The sequence below is a fragment of the Mirounga leonina genome, unplaced genomic scaffold, assembly GCF_011800145.1.
Source record: "Mirounga leonina isolate KUSES-001 unplaced genomic scaffold, KU_Mleo_1.0 Mir_99, whole genome shotgun sequence".
NCBI lineage: Eukaryota > Metazoa > Chordata > Mammalia > Carnivora > Phocidae > Mirounga > Mirounga leonina.
Genome location: NW_023270971.1, coordinates 8,415,020 through 8,422,062, shown reverse-complemented (window position 1 = coordinate 8,422,062; position 7,043 = coordinate 8,415,020). Strand labels below are relative to the sequence as shown.

The 7,043-nt window shown below is 37.1% G+C and overlaps 1 non-coding gene across 1 annotated transcript; it reads right to left on the bottom strand.

The window, feature by feature from the left end:
* Positions 1-6,558: 6,558 nt before the first annotated feature.
* LOC118006841 lies at positions 6,559-6,684 on the bottom strand. Its single transcript, XR_004678207.1, has one exon. It is a non-coding gene; the product is annotated as a U6atac minor spliceosomal RNA (small nuclear RNA).
* Positions 6,685-7,043: the final 359 nt, after the last annotated feature.

Below are 7,043 nucleotides of genomic sequence, written 5' to 3'. Positions count from 1 at the left end.
GCTTTGCCAAGAGATAATGTGTTCCTATATTAACATAAATTTTGGCATACATAGTTAAAATGAAGAGGGTAAAGCAATAGTTAGATACTGTTTCTAGGAGGAGATTATAAGAATAAAGGAACCCCAATTTGGATTGATTGATCAACAGACAAACCAGAGAGAAGCAGAACCTATTTTTGTTAGATGGGATTTGAAGAAAAATTCTGTATAAGACCAAGTCCCTGTCAGGAGATGAAATACTACTTTTGGATGATGTGCTGAAACTCAGCCTGAGACCTTGGGTCGCTGTTTCCCTAACTTTCATGTGTTCAAGACTAGCCCAGGAAGCTTATTAAGATGCAGATCCCAGCGCCTTCCACAGCCATCTATTGAATCCACCTTGGGGAGAATGGCCAGGGCATTGATATTTTAAAACAAGCTTCCCAGTGGTTATTTTTTCAGTGGTCCATGTGGAATATTTTCAGACTTAACACCACAGAGTCTCCAGAGAGTTGTCTTGATGGGACCCAAAGAAAGAATATTAAGATCCAAAGGGAAGAAGTCATTGATAGTACATACTTTGTTACCCAGTCCAACTAGAAAGAATCATTCTATCACAAAACTATGATGTATCAGGATCAGCTTGGGAGAAGAGGAACAATAGGTGATTGGTTTAACTTTCTTTTTTGTCTAAAATGGCCTCCTGTCTTTTAAGTGTCTGGTGTTTAGTGATTAATTTGATCAGCCCACATGGACATATCTGGTAGGTCTGAGCAAAGATGATTGTCCCTTTTCCAATATGCCTAAAACCAGGTTATTGCCTCCTGAAACTCTTACAATGTGCCAGATTTTCTCTCTGGTCTTATCTCTAGTACCTCTATGGGTGCAATATTCCTACTTCACTCAGGATTGTTAGTAGAAAATAATAACTACCTCCAGTTTAAATAGAAAATTAAATTTATTGAAAGAATATATGGTAGTTAACAAGAAGATTCAGGGGGACAGTGAGCCAAGGTTTGAGGCTATGAAGCCAAGTATGATACCCAAAATCATGCCTCAAACTGCTCCAGTGAAGATATTATATACCTGGCTCCTTGGCAAATGGCCCCTACTTCCTTCAACATCCAGCTTCTGATTAGTAGTTTGGGATAGGAACATTTGATTTGGCAAACCCAGCTCATGTGTCCATGTCTACACTGAAAGGGCTGATTGGAGGAAAGATCATGTAGCACTTGCAGTCTCTATATTGGTGGGCCAATTTCATCTTAGATGGTAGGGAACTCCTCAAATAAGGGAAAAGTTTCAGGTATTAAATGACTATTTTTTAAAAAATTCCAACATTTTTCTTGCCTCCTCTATAGTTCTTAATCATCCTTCAAGTGATAACACAAATTGAGTTTCCTCAAAAATTTTCTTAGTAACTTAAACCACATTGTCCCCTCTCTTATCTATCTCCTGAATAGACAGTCACACAACACAAAATCTAATCATGAACCATTTTGGCTGGTTTGCAGTTGCCTCATGTGCATACGTCTGTTCTCCCAAAATCGATTGTCAGCAACTCTAGAAAAGACCCTGTATTAGGGAGCGTGTGGCCCTGTTGGAGGTCATCAGCTAATACTTATTGCTTGGTTTTACTAATTCTTATTTTTTGTGTGTATAATCAATTATTTATGGTCTGTGAGATGAATATCAGCATAATAAATACAATATTTAAGAACAGAAGATCAGAAGCTAACATGGCATGAACTCATGGGTGAGTTAGAAAAAAGACTTAGAAAAAATGTTACCTATTCTAACTATGAGGTCTCCTTAAAGTGATTGGAAGATAATATTTAAATTAGAGAAATATACTTCTTGCCTAACAGCAGACCCCACTTGAAAATTTCCCCCATAATTTTCCTGTGCTCTTGGGGTAGACCCATTGGGGTGGAACACTAGTGCACACTTCATGAAAAACTTACTTGTGAACTTATTCTTCCAATGGTGTTCTTTACATAATAGCAGTGTCTGTCAGATTGCATCCTTGGTGAAATATTTAGGGAAATGTATCTCTACTTTCCTCTACAGTATCATCAGTGTTTGACCAAACATCAGTAATTCTTTTGCATTTATATCTGTCATTAGTGAAAGATGATATTTGCATAACCTTGGGTTCCTTGATCATCAGTCTGTGAGAATAGATGAGGTCACACCAGTTGTTATTTGACAAATTAACTCAAATTTCCCTCAAATGATCTGCCCTCTGGGAAAATCCAGATAGAGGATTTTTCTTCTCCTACCCTGCCTATGAGGAGCGTTTTCTCAATCACCAGGAAGATGTGCATGGATACTTGTTGGATGTCTACACTACCGAGCAGCAAGCTGCAAGAAGCATATTAGCTAATGTGGGAGCCTCCCTGGGCCATGGTTGTACCAGGTGTGTGGTCAAGTGAGGGAAGGTTACTCAGCCCTTAGCAGTTCATCATTATATGGTCCTTAAAGCAATGCTACTTGGGTGTCCTAAGTTTCTTCTAATAAATGAATTGCATAGTTCTTTAGTCTTCCAGGAGTAACTAGAATCTTCTTTCTGCCCCTTCTCTCCCTCCTTCAACCCCCATCTTGACATATTTAGCATCAGGTATGGATCTGTAACAGCTATCATAGTATATGCAAGGTCTAGACTTACCCACTGTGGTGACTGTCACTAATTACCACAGCAAAATGGTTCTGCTTGGCATCTTCATTCTGTGGGATGCACAGTCCTGCAGGAGGCCCCTCAGCCCTTTCCCTTACTTTTCTACCTCCACCCAAAGGGATTCACAGCATCAGCAAGCTGAGGAGACTTGAATGTGTGAGGGTGAAAAACGAAGTGGGGGAGATGGACCCTTTCAAGTAGCCCTATCCTGAGACATCTGACTTCTAACCTCTAAATAATGATGTCCCTTGTTCACAATCACTTGCTGAGCCATAATAGTTAATTTGCTTCTAAACCTGATCAGAGATATCACATAGAAAGGACTACTAGTTAATAAACCATTGCTTTTGTATTTCTCCAACTTATTTTGTCCTTATTCATGGGAAAAGTGTAATGCTAAAGTCTTGAATTTCAGGAGGAAGACCATGAAGACCTTTAATACTATAGCCACTGAAACAGCAAATCTCAAGAAAAGTTCCACTGTAACTGTCTGGTTCCTCATGTCTGAGCCATGTACTCACTGAGCATTGATTCCTTAGACTGAGAGTTTCTATCCTCTCTGGATTATGGTTCTTCCCGTGGTTTATTTGCTCTAGGAATCCAGTGGCTTTTACACAGTTTATGGATTTTATAAGGTAGGGAAGCAGGAAGAGTGAGCCTTGAGAGTGCAGTGCAGTATAAGCAAAGGCAGATGTGGAGACAAAAACCTGATAGGAAGACCACACTCTGAGAGGGCTCTGAATTAGGGACAGGGTAGGTACATCATATATTAAGTTGTATTTACTAGGCAGTTAACATCTTTTATGTGTAGACATTGTACTATATTCAAGCATAGTAGTTATTAGAGCTGGTCATTGGATCACCTGTAGTTTGTTTTGTCTTAAAATAAGCATGTCTGGGTCCTGCCTATGCCTACTTATACCTAATCAATTTCTTTGGGGAAAGAGTCTGCAGATCTAGATAGAAACAAAATAATCACACACACACACACACACACACACACACTTCCTTAGCTGATTCTACGCTCATGCCTATTTAAAAGCTTTTTGACCATGGTGTCCAAACGGAAAATTCACAGTGCTTATTCTTGATGTTAACAGCCTAATAGCAGGGACTTATATTTCAACAGGTAGAACAAAGTAAGTCATCTCTACGGGTTTAGAATGTTCATGAAGGATGTATTTAAATTCATCCCCCATCTTCTTATAGCCATGTAAGCAAAGAAAATTGTCTAATTTTCTTTTCTAAAACTTCTTTGTTTTGGCATCAAACTATACCAGCCTCCTAGTAACTGGAAGTTTTCTCTATTTCTATTTTTTTTGAACCTATTAGATAATAAAATAATGAAGTTCTCCTTGCTGGTTAGAGTCCTTTAGGGTAGATGTTTAAACATTTTACTGAGGTGAAATTTGGTTACTACTTTTGATTAGTTTGTTTCAACTTTCTACTGTTTGGGGTGGTTCTGGTAATTTATTTTTCTAGAAAAGCAGCCATTTTGTTTCCTATTTATCTTTGTCATTCAGACAACAGATAGAAACTCTGTCCTACTACCAGTTATGTCTCTTCCTTCCCAGTAGTTGTTTTCTTCCAGTAAGCTTAGCTAAACTTTGTCTATTTTCCAAAGATAAAGCTTTTGAATTTATTTGCTTTTATTTATTCTCAGATCATGTCTTCTATTAGATGAATTTCTGCTTTTATCTGGTTTTCCTCCATCTTTTTTTCATTTGGTTTATTATGTTCTATTTCAGCTTTTGTAGATGAGTAGTTCTATTTAAACCTTTACCAAGAAAATTGAGTCTGACTATAATTCTACCTCTAAGTACCATTTTTAAAAATCTGCTTCCTACCAGTTGTGTCGTAGGATCTTTTGATTGTCATTCAGTTATAAGAATATCCTTTTCAACTTGATTTTCTTTGTATCACGTGAATTATTTTAAGCTTCCAAATTTAAGACACTCTTCTTACTGTTGGTTTCTAATCTAAATCCATTGTTGTCAGTGATCCTTTGTGATATTGTACCTAGACAAGCTTTCTATATGTTCTATGAGTTTTGAAACATATGTATTTATTGCTTATTGGGTGCAGAGATATGTATGTCCAAGTGTGCTACTAAATTTTCTTAAATTAATGAAGCTTGATTAAAGTAGATTAAAAATCTATTACTAAATTATTTCTTATATTTTCAAGACTAAGCATATTCAAGAGCATGCGAGATCTTTTAACTTTCAAGAACTTCAAGAAAAATTGCAATAATAGTAAAAAGAATATATATACAGTTACCTAGATGCACCAATTGTTACTATTTTACTTCACTTGTTTTTATGTGCATACTCTATGCCTGCAAATGTATATACCCACAATTTTTTCTGAACCATTTAAGGATAAATTACATCATGACCCTTTAAGCTGAGTACTTTAGTATATATATATATTTTTTTAGAAATACAGATATTTTCTTAAATATCAAAGGGTAGTTATTAGCTTCATTAAATTTAACATTGATAGACTACTTGAATACACTACCCATATTCCATTTTTGTCAGTTGACCCAGTGTCTCTGATAAGCATTTTTCCCTGATAGCACAGAACCCAGTCTGGAGGCAGGTATTACCTTTAGTTGACAGGTCTCTAATTTGATGTGTTTCTATAGCCTTTCTTTGTCATTTATGATACTGACATTTTTGAAGACTAAAATCTGTCTCTCCCCCCCCCCCCTTTTTAATGGGCTGTTTCTCATTTTGGTTTGCTCAGGACTGATTTATAAATTATGCCTTCTCAGTTGGAAAACTACCTAGGTGGCATGTCCTTCTCAGGGTATACCCTTGGAGGCTCACTATGTGTATCTACCCCTCATTAGTGATCTCAATTTTGATCACCCAAAGTGTGGTCTTGATTCTCCACTGAATATTTTATACGTATAATTTTTTTTTTTTACCTTATAACTAAGTACTTTAAGACTGAATAAACAGGATAGACCCCATGCAAAATATGGTTGGGATGCTGAGATTGATTGAGGCCATACACATATCAATAAGGAATGAACAAGATATATTACTCAAAGAAGTGTTTTTTGTTTTGAGAGAGCAGGGCAGATTTCCCAAGCTGGCCCAAACATGGGTTGAGGGAGAATAGGGAAAGGAAGGGGGTGCAGCCTGGATGAGGTTTTTTTTATAGGTGGGCTGAGGCTTAATTGACTTGAAACTCCTGCCAGCATCAAAAAGAGGGAACAGCTGGCTTTCTTATCACCTTTCCCAGATACTGGCCAGAAAGGGAAGAGCTAAGGATGAGGCTTACAGCCTATTGACAAACATCAAAAAATGAAGTCAGGCTCTTCAGTACAGAAATCATGTCCTGCTTCTTAGCATAATATCCCACATTAATGATGCTTGCATGAATTGGTCTATGTTATAATCAAATAAAAATGCTGATTTTTCCAATCATCCTCCCCCTACCCCATTTATCAGTCAGCCCTCAATATTTTACTATAAACAAGAGCTCTCCCTCCAGAATTGGTCCTCTTTCTTACAATTATATGGTATCTAGTTACTTCAAAATAAAAGTTTAATTAAAACAACTGTAATTATTTTTATAGTCCCCTAAACATTTACCAATAGTTTAAGATTTGTTCTCATTGTTTTCTTTGTTTATTTAAATTCACTTAGCCAATATATAGTAAGTACATCATTAGTTTTAGATGTAGTATTCAATAACTTATCAGTTGCATATAACACTCAGGGCTCATCAGATCACATGCCCTCCTTAATGCCCATCACCTCATCCCCCACCCCTCCCCTCCAGCAACCCTCAGTTTGTTTCCTAGAGTTAAAAGTCTCTCATGTTTTTTCTCCCTCTCTGATTTATTCCCATTCAATTTTCCCTCCCTTCCCCTATGGTCCTCCATGCAAAAACGTTGGTTAGATACCACAAAGTAGGTAGCAATGCCTTAACTGTATGTTTGTTATGAGGACAGAGGGCCTCTTCCATCCTTGTCAATGGGAGTGATGACCTTTTCTCCTTTCATACAACACCTCATTGTACTTTTCTAAACTTCATGCCCTCCCTTTGAGTTCCCTTCCCTTTTAATAGTTGTTTTGGTTTGGGTAAATCTTCATATGCCTGTCAATTCTTTATTTTGTTCTAGATTTTTGAATGATTGGTTGGGTAACATTTCTTGATTGACTATTTGTCCTCAGCACTGCCCAGAATGGACATCTAGTGTTGCTAATGAAAAGTCTGTTTTCAGTTTAACTGTCATTCCTTTGCAAATAATTGGTCTTTGATCCCTGGTTATATGAGTTGTTTTGTTTTGATTTTTCTTAGGGGTGATTATGATGTGTCTACATGTGGACTTACCATTATTTATCCTTCTCACCACTAGCAGTTCCCT